Below are 15724 nucleotides of genomic sequence, written 5' to 3'. Positions count from 1 at the left end.
TAGGACAAGCCAAACAGAGACACGCACGAGAATTCCTAGAAGCGTGGCATTTCAACCGGAACTCCATCAACAAACACATTGATTTGGAGCCCATCTACCACCATCTGAGAAAAAGAACAGGAAATGACATCACCAATGCATGCAATGACATCACCATCCCAAGGAAACCTAAACAGATAAATAGAATGCGGGACATAACACCAGCGCATCACCAGAGGCTCACTGATGTTACCTAGAATTGTGACGAAACGTCTGAAAACGAACCTTCCAGTTCAGCGAGCAAACTTACATCCAAAAGATGGCACAATCAACATATTTTTCTGTAGTTGTTTTTTTCTGTGCCTTGCTGTTTGTTATACTGTATAAGAGAGAGTGTTTTAGTCCAAGTCACTTGATTCCACCTTGGATTGGGATCGCGTATGGTGCCAGAAATAACCTCAGCCTCCAGACCAGCTGTTGATTGAGGGGTCCCTGACAGAGAGAAGGGCATGAGGCTTATTTTTTCCTCTCTTCTTCAATCTTTTTATTTACTTACTGTAAGTTCCTTTCTTTCCTTGACTTTTATTACTCAATAAATGTTTGTATTTAAGCAAATTGGTGTCAACACGCCTTCGCTTAACTACATTTAACTGAATTCAAAAAGAACTGCTTGGATACGCTCTGTGATCCAAGAGAATAGACATGTTGAATTTCCTTAGCCTATGGTTGTACTTTCTTCACTAACACATTGACTTGGGTGAAGCAGACAGATTGTTGGTGATAATCATATCCAGGAACTTGATGGTCTTGACCACCTCCACCTCAGCACTACTGATTTAGACAGGGATGTGCCTTCCACTCTGTTTCATGAAGTCAATGACCAGCTGCTTCATTTTGCTGACTTTGATGGAGTGATTGTTGCCTTTAGAAGGATTCAGTCGCAGACAGGGGAAGCTAGGTCTCAGAGTCTGGAGATGAATTTGTTTGGAATTTTGATGTCGAAGTGACAGCTGCAGTCAATAGGTAGGAGAGTGATGTAGGTAACCTTGTTACACCTTGTTGAGTGTAGAGCCAAAGACATGGTGTCTGCCATGGACTTGTTGCTCTGGTAGGCAAATTGCAAAGGATCAATGCAATCTGGTAGGCTGGAGATGATATGACTCATGACAAACCTCTCAAAGCACTTCATTATTATGGGTGTTAGAGACATTTTACAGTAGTCATTGACACACCCTTAGTGACTTTTTATTGGCATTGGGATGGTGGTGTTCTTCTTGAAACAGGTTGGGACTTCAAACCGAGTGGTTAAAGATGTCAATGAATACTCCTGCCAGGTAGCACACACAGAATTGGAGTGCACAGCTGGGGACTTTATCCCAGTTAGTCACTTTCCACGGGTTCACTCGAGAAGGCCAATGAAATACCTGTGGCAGTGGCTGTGGGTATAGGTGCATCCGAGGCTGCTGGGACAAGTGACATAATTTCACTGACCTTCTGTTTAATGTGAGCGTAGAATGCATTGAGCTCATCAAGTAGGAATGTATTGTTGCCCACAATTCTGCTCAAGTTTGCTTTGTAATTACATGTCAACCTTGCCACAAATGACGGGTGTCTGTGTGGTTAGTCTGGGTCTCAAGCTTAGTTTGCGTTTTGGTGTCTCTGGCCTTGCAAAGATCCTACCAGATTTGCTCTATAGTTTAGTGTAGCCCAATTTGAATGCCTCAGACCCATAGTGAACGGATCCCCCTGTTTATCTATGGTTTTTGGGTCAGGAACTTTCAGATTACCTTGCGCAGCACACAGTCTTTTACTCATTTACTAATGAAGCCTGTAACGGTACTAGCATATTCATTTAGGTTGGCCGCTAAAATTTTGAATATGGACCAGTGCACTGAATCGAAGTAGTCCCATAAAAGCCATTCCATTGCCTCAGACCAAAACTGAACTACTTTCTGCACTGGATCCTAATGCTTCAATTTCTGCTTGTAAGCTGAAAAAAAGGAGTGCAGCATTGTGATCTGATTTTCCAAAATGTGGATGGGAGATGGGGTAGCAGGCATCTTTGGCTGTATAGCAATGGACATGGACAAGAGACCTGTTGATGGTATTTTGGTAGTACATTCTTGAGGTTGAGTTGGTTTAGGCCATCAGCTATGATGAATTAGACCTTGGCGTATTCAAACAAGACTGTTTGATTTTACTTTATTCTTTGTTGAGACATGCATGTCACTGACAAAATCAACATCTGTTGCACCGTTGCCCTTGAGCTGAGCAGCTTGCTAGAGCCATTCAGAATGTGCTTAGGAATTAATCACATTTGTTATGGATCTGGAGTCAGATGTAGAATCAACTGGTTCATTTGCTTCCCCAAAAGGCATTACGAAACCAGATGAGTTTTTAACAACAATTGATAATTTTCAGATCACTGTTACTGAGATCAATATTTTATTTGGTTTGAATTTAAAACTATTGACTGCTATGGTAGGATTTGAATCCACGTCATTAGACTGGGCCTCTGGATTACTAGTTCAGTGACGGAACAATGATAGCACTATCTCTAACATACTAAGGTGATTTTAACAGACTAATTCAACTGCAGGACTCGTCCATCATGATACCCACACAAAATTCAATTAATCTTGTAGAAGTGGAGAAAAAGAGACAAATAAGTACCCTGGCCGATTAAGGGGAGACAAAATCTGTGAAATTCCTCACTCATCAATGTAAGTTCTCTAGGTGACTGCTCACCATCACCTTCTCTTAAGGACAGCTAGGGTCAGGCAATAAATGCTGGCCAGCCAGTGACGCCCACTTGCCACAAAAATGAATAAAAAGAATCAGCTAGAATGTACAAATTGGGGTTTGGAAGAATGAGAGATGTTTTGATTAAATATATTATATTGTAAGGAGCCTTGACATGGTCTAAGTGTGGGAAGATGTTGTTTTTGGAGGTTCTAAAGTGAGAGGTGTCTGGTACAAAATAACAGTTGCCCCAAAAGAGATTAGGAGAAGTTATTTTTTCCTGCAAAGGGTGGTTTTAGGACGTCCTTCCTCAAAAGGCAGTAGAACTCATGCCTTTTTATTTTTAAAGCAGAGGTAGATAGATTCTTGCTTAATAAAAGGGAGAAAGATTATCAGGGGTAGGTTGAAATGTAAAGTGACCAGATCAAAACTTAATGAACAGTGGAGCAGACCTGAAGGGCTGAATGGCCCACACCTGCTCTTAATTAGTTTGTTCATATTCAGTAAATAGATTAGCAATATTTGGAAGTTGTGATGAACTAAATTTATCAATGCCTGATTGAACAGTGAATTCAGAGGAGGAGCCTCATTTGTTTGTGGGAAAATACATTTTCCCATTTCTCCACTAGGCACGGAATTTAGTTGAAAGGTTAAATACTTTCACAATACCACATGAATGTAACTCACCCCCGCATGGGCTCAATAATAGTAAATTTATTCAACTTCAGAATGAATTTACTCTTTTGGTTGTGGTAAAATTGTCCAATAGCTATTTGGGGAAACACCATCTCTTATTGAATTTTGTCGTGTTCCTGAGAGTAATTCCGCTGTTGTCAGCACAGGGCCATGAAAAAAATAATGAACATTGGTCAAAACTAGAGAAAAACAGGTTTTTCCAGTTTGTGAATTGTTTAACTGGGTTTGTTGTTGAGTATTCTGGCAGCTTTCCCTTATAATTTCCATAGATTTTTAATCAAAGATTAACAAGTTATACTCACTTACAGCAGAACTGGGAAAGGGGGAGGGAACAGCAAAAAAATCAAAGACCTACATTAGATCGAGAAAGAACAATAAAGATTAAGTTTCTTTGAGAAGGGAATTGGTAGTTTAAAGTTCCATTTTGTAGCTGTCATGAGACAGTGACTTTTAACAGAATAGAATCCTCTGGAGCATCATGAGAGATGAACACTGGCCAAATATTCCCTAGAAAATGAGGGAGTGTGACAGTTGAGATTACAATCATGTGGATGCCAAAGTGAGAGAAATAGTTAAGAATGCTAAATTGTGAAAAGAGGTCATTCAGCCCATCAAGTCTGCACCAACCCTCTGACGCGCATCTCATCCAGATCCTGACCCCCATCCAATCCCTGTAATCACACTTTTACCATGGCTAATCTAGATAACCTACACAGCCCTGGACACTATGGGGGAATTTGGCGTGCCTAATTCGCTCGCCTGTACATCTTTGGATTGTGGGAGGAAACTGGAGCACCTGGCAGAATCCATGCAGACAACAAGAAGAATGTATAAAATCCACACAGTCATCCAAGGCTGGAGTCAAACCCTGTCTCTGGTGCTTTAAGGTAGCAGTACTAATTACTGGGCCACTGTGGTTAGCATTGCTGTCTCACTGTGATAGGGACCCAAGTTTGATTCCAGCCTCAGGTGACTGTCTGTGTGGAGTTTGCACATTCTGCCCCTCTCTATGTGGGTCTCATACTCTGGTTTCCTCACACAGTCCAAAGATGTGCAGGATAGGTGGATTGACCATGCTAAATTGCCCATAGTCTTCAGGGGTATGTAGGCTAGGTGAATTGGCCATGGGAAATGTAGGGTTATAAGGGGATGGGGGTGGGACTGGGTGGGATGCTGTTCAGAGGGTCAGTGTAGACTTGATGGCCCAAATGACTTGTTTGTACACCGTAGGCATTCTATGAAAGAAAATTAAGCTGACAATTAAAATATATATATTTATTTACTGATGTATCCCTGAAATGTTCCTTATTTTGAGGTTAGATGTCCTGAAAACAGCTATAGTTGATTAACAAAATCATGTCAAATCTCCAGTAATAATGGAGTTATGATTGGTAACATGAAAATATGGCAAGGGCAGTGATGTGGAGGCCCATCAATTTTATTCCTCCTCTGCCCTCACTGCTCAGAATGAGGGGCTAGAGGAATCTTGCCGTAACTGATCTGGCCAAAGTCAGGAGAAAAGGATTTGGCAAGTGAACAGTAAGAGGGGATTTGGACACCATTGGGATAGGGAAAAAACAGGTAGCATCCAAATGAAGTTCAATGTAGGAACTAGCCAAGACAGGGCAACATGGGAGCTGGTCATAAATCAGATGAGGTGGGGTTAAAATGATCAAGCCATGATCAGTGGAGGTGGGGTCTTGCTATATATCTTGAGAAAGGGGCTGGCCACGAACAGGAAGGAGATCTGGCTATGATAAGGAATCAGGGCAGAGACACTGTGAACAAAAACAGAAATTACCGAAAAAGCTCAGCAGATCTGGCAGCATCTATGGAGAGAAATCAGACATTTCAGGTCCAGTGATAATGAGAACTGCAGATGCTGGAGAATCCAAGATAATAAAGTGTAAAGCTAGATGAACACAGCAGGCCAAGCAGCATCTCAGGAGCACTCCTGAGAGCTGCTTGGCCTGCTGTGTTCATCCAGCTTCACACTTTATTATTTCAGGTCCAGTGACCCTTCCTCAAATGGGAAGTTCATCTAGCCAGAGCTTCTGAGCTTTTTCAGCATTTACTATTTTTGCTTTTGATTTCCACCATCTGCATTCTTTCCTTTTTTTATTCAGAGAGGTTGTGACATCACTCTGTGGAAAAGAAACTTACCTCACTAAGGAGGAGTCACCCTGCTGAAGGATGGAGAAGCTAGCTGCAGTCAGTGGAAAGGCAGGCCTTGCTGTATTTGGAGAAGGGGAGGGGACCCCATTATGTTTTGAGAAGAGGAAGAACCCACTATGTTCATGAGGAGGAGGAAGACCCTATTATGTTCATAGGGAATGGAGGGCCCTGCTGCATTTAAAGGTGGGGGCAGACCTCCACTGTGTTTGGGGAAAGAGTGGTCACCACAGTGCTGAGAAGGAAGGAATCCCACTATGGCTGGGACAAGGGACCCTGCTGTGTTGGAGACAGCACCCAGTTATGTTTTTAGAAGGAGAGGATCTCTCAGAGTTCAGGGAAGATGAATGCCCCGCTGCATTTGGGTAATGCCATTGCGTTCAGAGGAAGTGCCCTTTGGTTTACCCGCAGGAGCATAATTAAGCACATTTAGTGGGAATTTGTACCACTGTGGGTGCATCCATGCCATTGAAGGCTTTAACACTTGCCCACCATCAGAACAGCGTTGGAAATATCTTAGATCTACCTTGTCCCCACTGCTCCACATAGCCCCATCCACCATCCAATTGTCCACTGAACTTCGTCTCCCTGGGTTAATGAAACAGTGTTAACTAATCTACAGGCAGCCAAGTCTCTTTTCTAGATTGGGCCAAATTAGCTAAGGACATCTCTGCATTTTCCTGGCACCAGCCATTCTTGGTAATGTTGGAGCATTCAACCCTTCAAAGGCTGTGTAGGAATTGCTGAGGGAATTTCCCAGAAGGAAAATGTAGAACTATTCAATGGTATATACAGGGAGTGGAGTATGAGCGTCATACTGAAATTGCAAAGCTCTTTGAACAAAACTAATTATGAAATGGAAAGTGGGAGATTATCCACACAAGATAAATGGCCCTTTTTACCCTTGGGCATTGGTGATGCTGAGAACTAATCTTGAAAACAACCATGGCAAAGTCTGATTCAGGCTGCCAGCAGACTGTGTAAGTGCAAATTGTTGGAACAGTATACTTATGATCAAGTAGTAAGGTTGAAGTAAAAAAAAATCCTTCAAGCTCCCTATTTCAAGAATATCTGTATAAGCTCAAAAGCCATTAATTACCCTGACTGAAGTTTCTTGTGTGAGACTCAGAGGAACTGCTATTATTCACCATTGATACAAGGCACTTGCACTAAATTCCAATGTGTGTAGTTTAATTAAGCCGTTAATTGGCTTTGAAGTGCTTTAAAGAAAAGCATAGGTACCTCAGCAGAGCAGCTAGATTAATTTAACTTTCAAGTTGGAATTTATTTGGCCAGTGAACTATGGTGGTCAATGCTAGGGCTGTTGTTCGGAGGAGCTGCATGCCATGTGGTAAGAAGTGTAATGGTCTCTCCCAGGTGGTCAAGACTGCACCTGAACTTCAGGCAGGCCTAAATGCTCTCTCAAATGCATTGCACCAAAAGCACTAATATAATCTCTTTCAAGTTGAAAAATGATTTAGCTTTTGTTCTTAGGCCTAAGGAATCAAAGAGCATGGATAGAAAGAGGGAACAGGGTACTGAATTTGATGATCAGCCACGATCATATTGAATAGCAGAGCAATTTTGCTCCTGCTCCTAATTTTTTTGCTTCTATTCCAAGACAGCTGATATGTGAATGTAATTGTCAAGCATGGCTACACATAACAGTGGCAGTGGTTCTGAGTTGGTGAGATCAGGTTCAGCCATTAGTGCTATTTTTCACAGAGGAGAGGGTGCATGATGTTATTAAAGGGCTTAGCACTGCTGCCTCATGATGCCAAGAACCCATGTTTGATTCCAGCCTTTGATGACTATCTGTGTGGAATTTGCATGTTCTCCCCACATCTGTATGGGTTTCTACCCGGCACCCAGGTTTCTTTCCACAGTCTAAAGATGTGCATGTCAGGTAGGCTGACAATGCTAAATAGCCCCCACAGTGTCCAGAGGTGTGCAGGCTATGTGGATTTGCCACAGTAAAGGCAGGGTTACAGGGATAGGGTGGGACGTGGGTGTGGGTGGGATGCTTTTCGGATGGTCAATGCAGAATTGATGGGCCAAAAGGCTCCATTCTGCACAATGGGATTTCATAAGTTAGGTATATGCCATTATGCTTGATAATTTCAGCATGACTACAGCTCATAAATTCAGTGTCCAATCCAGTGATGACCAGAACTGTCTTCTTCATAGGGCTCAAGTTATACAAGCTTTCCAATTAAGTGCTAGCCATCTTTGATTATGTATTGATTATCTTGTCCTGCAGAAACGAGAGAAACGTATCCAGTGAGTGTGTGTAAAAAGCTTGCGTGATGTGATTGTCATAACTGAATAGCAGTCAATGTGTACAAGCTATGGAATGTGTGCTTAAGGTTGGCAACAGTGCTAAACTTGTGATAATGAGGTGAGGTTATGAGCACGAACTATGCACAGTACTTGTTAAGAGTATTGGTAGATGAATGAGGTGGGTAGATGATTAGAGCAGCATGTGAAGCTGGTCATTTACTTGTAAGGATATGGCATGTGAAAATCTGTTTACTGACCTTGTCGACTCAGGTATGGTCATTTAATATTTGGAGACAGCACTTTTGGGTACCTGGGGTTCTTCGTCTGATATTGTCAGAAATATGTATCTGTACCAATTATCTATATACTCCCGGACCTTTCTCAAAAGTCTCCTTGATCAAGGGCTCCAATGCTGCATCAAAGATTTTGGTACATGCTGCCTGGTCTTGTGCTCCATTTCTACTTACTGCTCAGAGGTTACACCACATTTCTCAAATGGTAGGAGGTTGTAAAGTGTAAAGGAGTCCTAGGTGGTTTTATCAAAATTTTACTGAAGGTTAACATGTAAGTGAAGCAAGCTATTAGGAAGGTTAATACAACATTCACCTTCATTGCTGGAGGATTTGAATACAGGAGAAGTTGTCTTGCCTCAAGAGCTTGGTTAGAACACATCACAAGTACTGCCAACATTTTGATTTCCTCATTTCAGAAGCAATATCATTAGCATAGGCAGACGACAGCAAAGGTTCACTAGATGTGTTCCTACAATGGCAGGACTTTCCTATGAAGAGAGGTTGGGCAAACTGGATGCATATCCTCTAGAGTTTTGAAGAATAAGAGGTGATTTCATTGAAGCCAACCAAATATTTAAAGCAATATTCATGGTACATGCAGTTAAGATATTTCCTTTGGTTAGGCAGTCTATAACCAGGGGACACAATTTAAAAAACAAGACAGATGCTATTTAGGTCCAAGATGAAGAGAAATGAGTTTATCAGAATGCTGTGAACCTTTAGAATTCTATGGAAGATCAGGTGTTAGTTATGTTATCTTATGAATATGTTTCAGGCAAAGATTGATAGATACAGGTTTATGGAGATGGGGTGGGCAAAAGTGTTGAAGTATTTGATCAGCCATGATTGTATCAACATTGGCCACCACTATCACCATATGCTACATTCAAATTGCTACATCTACTTTTAGATCTACAGGCTGACTTTAAATTGTCCTAGCTTCATACAAATGAATGCCTTTGCTGAGGAGTGCAGCCTCCACAGGAGCACAAAGCTGCTTGGTACTTTTATTTAAATTATGAAATAATGGGATCTTTCCAATCCCTGTCCTCATTTTGAATTGAATTCACTTTTTGTTGCTTCAGGTCCACAGGACCCTTCCTTTAAATTCAACATCAAAGATTTTGACCTGGACATTTCTTTCTGATAACTAGCAGAAATCCTCAATTCTGATATAGCTGTCAACCAGACACTTTGAACATCCAAAGAATGTCAAAGACACAGGATATTTCTTTGTCAAAGAAAACTTTGGGACCCCTTTAAACTAAAGAGCTGTGACTGCAGGAAATAAAAATCTATTCAAGGACTTATCAGGGTCCTACTTCAACAGCTTAGAACTTGGAGGTCTGAAATGTGTAATTTTTAAATCCAATGTTAAATTGATTTTCATTTGACACATTTTAACGTGTTTTCTTTGGCTTGGAGAATCATTTATTCCTGCTGAATTTGAAGTGTTCAGTGGTTAGCAGGAAGGAATTCAGTAAATAATCTATTGCAGACAAAAGTGCTTTACGTTTGTCACACCCTCTGTGGAACAAGAGTAAACTTGTACGCAGCAAGATGTGTAAGCTTACCTTATGTCAAGTGAAGTCACCAAGTTTCAAAGTTTCCTACTTAGATGTGGAGAGACAGCATTCATTTGCTGCAATATTCCCAAGTGCATTGTTTGATTCTTTTCTTTGGATTCAAGGAAACATACCCTCCTTTAACTCCTTTCCAGTTTAACATCCCAAATCAAAGATTCAACACAGAGTGGAATGGGCCTCGCAATTAAAACATAGAACAATTTTAAAATAAAACATGATCACTCAACTCTGAAACATGGCAGACAATTATGGCGGTGTCATTTGTCAAATTGTTACCAGATTTCTTTTCATGAATGTACAGTGGTTGAAAATAAAATGCGGACACTCTCGCAGCCACATGATAACATCTGAAATCATTCTTATCTTGATTATTGAATTACAAGTTTTTTTATTCTTCATGGGACATGAGTGCTGCTGTTTGGCCAGCATTCATTGCCCGTTTCTAGAGGTCCTTAAGAAGGTTGTGGTGAGCTGCCTTCTTTGAATCTCTGTAGTCTATGTCCTGAAGGTTAATCCACAATGTCATCAGGGAGGGAATTCCAGGATTTTGGAAGTGACAAAGAATGAATTGGAATATATTTCTAAGTCAGGGGTAAGAGCATAAAGGGGAACTTTTGGGGGATGGTATATTTCCATGTATCTACTGTTGTGTCCTTCTAGGTGGTTGAGAAAATTTGGAAGCTGTTGTTGGAGGAGCCTTGGTGAGTTGTTGCAGTGCATTTTGTTGATGATGACGTGCTGTCATTGTGCAACCCTCTAACCTTCTTGGCTGGAGGGACTAGAAATATAGTTTCTCTAATTGCTCCAGGTAATTGTCATCCATCATCCATCAACCATGATGTTACTTTGATAAATTCTGCTTGCACCCTCTCCAAGGCTTTGCAATTTTTGTTCCAAAGAATGGTGTGCACAATTGTACATGATATTCCAATGCTTAACTGGTGACGTAGAAATTGACTATACCTTTTTCTCTTTTATATCAAGTTATATTGCCCTTTATTACTGTTCTTCCAAAGGGTGCCATTTTGTGTATCTGAATTGAACTTCATCCGCCATGTTTTTGTCCATTTAATAAGGCTAACTTAATTTCCCTGAAGCCTGCTAGTATCCTCCATACTACTTACTACATTTTTAGGTTGGGTAAACTTGGGAGTTGTGTTGGTCTGTGGTCACTGTGGCAACGGACTTCGGGTCAGGGTTGAGTCAGGTTAAATTGGAGGGGGTAGGATCAGATTGGGAGAAAATTGTGTTGAGTCCTGTCAAGGTCAGATTTGGGGTTGGGTGGCTGATCTGGCAAGATGCATGAATGATGTCAGGACAGTTGGCTTCAGTAAGTGTTTGCTTCAGTTTAACAATCAAGGAGGAGTTAGAGTAGGTTTGTAATTTTCTAACATTTCCTGTATGGGTAACAAAACTCTCTGAACTGGCACACTTTGGGGGTCTCCTTTGGAAGCTTTCAGATGTAAGATGAAAGTTTTAATTTCATGGACAATTCCCACATAGTGTGCTGTTCTCTGGAAAAGAATTTCTGTTCAATGGGGTGGCTCAGTGGCTCAGTGGTTAGCACTGCTGCATCACAGCATCAGGGACGTATGTTCAATTCCAGCCTCGGGCAACTGTCTGTGTGGAGTTTGCACATTCTGCCTGTGTCTGCGTGGGTTTTCTCTGGGCGCTTTGCTTTCCTCCCATAGTCCAAAGATGTGCAGGGTAGGTGGATTGGCCATGCTAGGTTGTCCATAATGCCCAGGGATATTTACGTTAGGTAGTTAGACATTGGAAATCAAGGGTAGCATAATGGGTCCCAGTAAAACAGACTATGTAATGGAATGGTATGTATGTCTGATTCAAAACCTGGGATCGGCTTTTCTGTCTAGAGCATGTGTAACACAACTGTTAGCCTGTTTTTCCAAGCAAGCATTTGAGATTTCCACACTTTTATTGTAGAGAAGAAATTCTGCTTTAGGATGAGTTCAGGACTTTTAGAAGTGGCTGCTTTGCAAACAAGGTTAGAGTAGAAGAAATGAGATGATGAACAGGGGGAACTAAACACTGATTCCAACACAATGAAAGGTGGCTTGTAAATGCAAAAGCTTTTTCCTGAGTAGTCACACAATGAGAAAAAGGGGTGAAGCATGGACATTTTTCAATGTATTTCAGCTTCACTTTATTGCAATGTTTGCAATTCTAGGACCAAAAACAGTTTGGGGAAAAAAAAGCATTCGCTTTAGACCTCTCACTACACTGACATTATGAAATTCTAAAGCAATTAAACTATCATCATGCCATGGTGGTCACTATTTCATAGAATCCCCATGATATGAAAGCAGGCCATTTGGCCCATTAAGTCCACACCAATCCTCTGAAGAGCATGCCCCCTGCTCTATCCCTGTAATAATTTCCTATGGCTAATCCACCTGATGTGTATATCTTTGGACAGTGGAAGAAGACCGGAGCACCCAGAGGAAACCCATGCAGACATGGCAGGAATGTACAAACTCTTTTTGTTAATTCCAAAAATATATATTTAAAAACAAATTTCTTTGTAATAATACATTGTCACAAAAGCAGTTTGGATCTGTAGTTCTCAGCGCCGTGCACTGAGACAAACATCAAAAGCAACACAAAAGCAGTTTGGATCTGTACAGTTTCATATCAACTAAATAAACAAAACATTGAACTTTGACTCTATCTAAGAAACCATCGACCTCTCTTGCACATACAATGCTAATCTTTACATATATATGAGGCACCAGGAGGGTCCAATAACTGAACAGATCCTCATTTACCTTTAGTAGGATGATCTCAAATTGTGGTCTTTCCCCACAGTGCATTGGTGGTTGCTGTCGCAAACTTTAATGAATCCCTCAGCATGTAGTCCTGGATCTTGGAATGTGCTAGTCTGCAAAACTCATTCAGGGTCAACTCCTTGTTCCAAAAGACCAACAACTTTCAGGCACATCAAAGAACATTTTTCACCAAGTTGATGGTCCTCCAGGCATAGTTGATGTTTGCCTCAGTGTATGTCGCAGGGAACAGACCATACAACACAGAGTCCCACATCACAGAGCTGCTCAGGATGAACCTCAACACAAACCACTGCATCTATACAAACCCTACACAGTCACCCAAGGGTGGAATCAAACCCAGGTCCCTCATGTTATAAGGGCGCAGTGCTAACCAATGAGCCACCCTGCTGTTAGACCTAGCATTACTGGAGTAGAAATGTATAATCTCATACTGGGTCTTTATTAAACAAATTAGCAAATTAGATTTCTCTTAATAGTATTTTTCACACATATAGGCTGCCAAAGACTACCAAAAGTTGCTGAAGCGTGCCTCCTTTTCAAGCTTGCAAAATAATACAGCTCCCTAATTGGTTCTTCGATCTCATAATTTGCCCTACAATCCAGCACTACAAGAAGCTTATAACATGTTTTAGTTTATACTTATCCTCTACTTAAATCATTATCAATAAAAGAATGGAGTGATGAAAACTTTATCTTAAGTGTAATCTTTACTGTATTACTGAACAGTGTAATCTTGTCAATATCACAAGGCAAGAATTAACAAGTGATATGGTTTAAATTTCACATTACCCAAGAAAATCCCATAGTGTTTACTGAGATGTTTAATTGCACTTACCTCATGCAGACCAATAGGTTCTCTTTCAGGGAAAAAAAATCAATATATGGCAAACATTAATGGCAAATAGATGCCTTGCTCTCTGACAAAATTCTTCCTCGAACTTTCATGGTCATTGACTCCATGAGTTTCAGGTAAGGCATCAGTCACATAAAGGCTTGCCTGATTGATGAACCACCCTGAACTGGGGACATTTTGCATAGTTAAATATATAAAGATAAAACAAATACAAAAACTTCATTCTCAAAGTTTGGTTCTGAAGTTGGAATATTTCATGTATTCCTTTCTAATTTCTTAAGATTTCCCATTTTTTTTTCTCTGTTTGGTGTCTTTTTTTTCTCTTCTGTCTTCTCCCCTTCTGCCAAATGCGCAGCGCAAAGCAGGGGTGGCCAGCAATCTGAAGCAAAGCCGGGACAGCGGCCAGTGGGCTCAGAGTGGAATGGAAACATCCAGTGGCCTGGAGCGAGGAGAGTGGCTTAGGGGCTCAGAGCGGAGTCAGGGCCAGTGGCCTGAGGTGGACTAGGGATGACCAGCAGCCCACAGGAGAGTGGGGATGATGGCCAGAAGGGCCAGAGTGTAGATGGCTTCTGGTTGGGAACCAGTGGCATCTGTTTGGGTCCCATGGAAGCCCTAATAGAAAGATTGTAGCGTCTATCATTTTAATTTTATTTCTTAATTTCCTAATTTATGCTCTGTATATCTGCAATGTAGTGTCCCTTTTCCTTTATTTTCTTTTTTCTGTACCAAAGATTTGTATCTAGATACATTGCACCTAAGATGGCGCTCTGTTGGCGACACTGTACACTTTTCACTATATTCCTGTTCTTTTGTAAGTTGTGTATATGTGACAATAAATTCAATTGTAGGATGTAATAATAAGATTAGCTGATATGAAGGGTGTAATTTCTTGTTAATAACTTATTAACTACAGATCTCATCTTATCAACGTGCAGATTTCTATCATACTACTCACTGCGAGAAAACTAGATGCTAAAAACACTTGAAGTGAACGTCAGAGCAGGTACCTAGTGATTTCAGCTCACCATTTGCTCCAAAGAACTTTTGTGGTGGACAGCAGGTACCAACATAGAATCCCTACAATATGGAAACAGGCCATTCGGCTCAACAAGTTCACACCGACCTTCCAAAAAGTATCCCACCCAGACCCATGCCTCCACCCTTTCCCAGTAATCCTTCATTTTCCCACATCTAATCCACCTAAGTTTGCACACCCCTGGACACTATGGTCAATTTCGTATGGCAAATTCACCTAACCTGCACATCTTTGGACTGTGGGAGGAAACCGGAACAAACTGACACAGACACAGGGAGAACAAGCAAACTCCACAGTCGTCGAGGATGGGTTTGAACCTGGGTCCCCTGGCATTGTGACGCAGCAGTGCTAACCACTAAGCCATTATGCCACGCTATAAATGGGCAGATAAATGGTAGATGGAGTTCAATCTGGGCAAATGCGAGGTGATGCATTTTGGAAGATCAAATTCAAGGGCGAACTATACAATAAATGGAAACGTCCTAGGGAAAATTGATGAACTAGAGAGATCTGGGTGTTCAGGTCCAATGTTCCCTGAAGGTGACAACGCAGGTCAATAGGGTGGTCAAAAAGGCATATGACCTGCTTTCCTTCATCGGACGAGGTATTAAGTACAAGAGTTGGCAGGTCATGTTGCAGTTGTTTAGGACCTTGGTTCGGCCACATTTGGAGTACTGTGTATGGTTCTGGTTGCCACATTACCAAAAGGATGTGGATGCTTTGGAGAGGGTGTAGAGGAGGTTCACCAGGATGTTGACTGGTATGGAGGGTGCTAGCTATGAAGAGAAGTTGAGTAGATTAGGATTATTTTCATTAGAAAGACGGAGATTGAGGGGGGAAGCTGATTGAGGTCTACAAAATCATGAGGGGTATAGACAGGGTGGATGGCACGAAGCTTTTTCCCAGAGTGGGGGACTCAATTGCTAGGGGTCATGAGTTCAAAGTGAGAGGAGGAAAGTTGAAGGGAGATATGCATGGAAAGTTCTTTACACAGAGGGTGGTGGGTGCCTGGAACGCGTTGCCAGCGGAGGTGGTAGACGCAGACACATCAGCATCTTTTAAGATATATTTGGACAGGTACATGGATGGGCAGGGACCAAATGGACATAGACCCTTAGAAAATAGATAACAGGTTAGACAGAGGATCTCGATCGGCGCAGGCTTGGAGGGCTGAAGGGCCTGTTCCTGTGCTGTAATTTTCTTTGATCTTTTCTTTGTTTTAAGAGCACACTCCATGGGAACTGTCCACTGGTACACAGGTCCATGGGCATTGGCCTCAA

At 41.5% G+C, this 15724-nt stretch overlaps 1 protein-coding gene across 8 annotated transcripts in view; it reads right to left on the bottom strand.

Moving 5' to 3' along the window:
• The window catches only part of LOC125451282 (leucine rich adaptor protein 1-like), a 162002-nt gene that overhangs the window by 95303 nt on the left and 50975 nt on the right, over nucleotides 1-15724 (bottom strand). For 2 of the 8 annotated variants that reach the window (XM_059644576.1, XM_059644572.1), the window contains exon 3: nucleotides 9737-9925. The exons of 5 other annotated variants lie outside the window; for them this stretch is intronic. The gene's annotated coding sequence lies outside the window, so the exon portion shown is untranslated. The remainder of the gene's footprint in view (nucleotides 1-9736; nucleotides 9926-15724) is intronic. One more of the 8 variants, XM_059644570.1, reaches the window with a different exon arrangement.

Source organism: Stegostoma tigrinum, chromosome 3 (genome assembly GCF_030684315.1).
Source record: "Stegostoma tigrinum isolate sSteTig4 chromosome 3, sSteTig4.hap1, whole genome shotgun sequence".
Classification (NCBI taxonomy): Eukaryota; Metazoa; Chordata; class Chondrichthyes; order Orectolobiformes; family Stegostomatidae; genus Stegostoma; species Stegostoma tigrinum.
The sequence above is the reverse complement of the archived record's forward strand: the minus strand, read 5'-3'. Positions and strand labels throughout refer to the sequence as shown.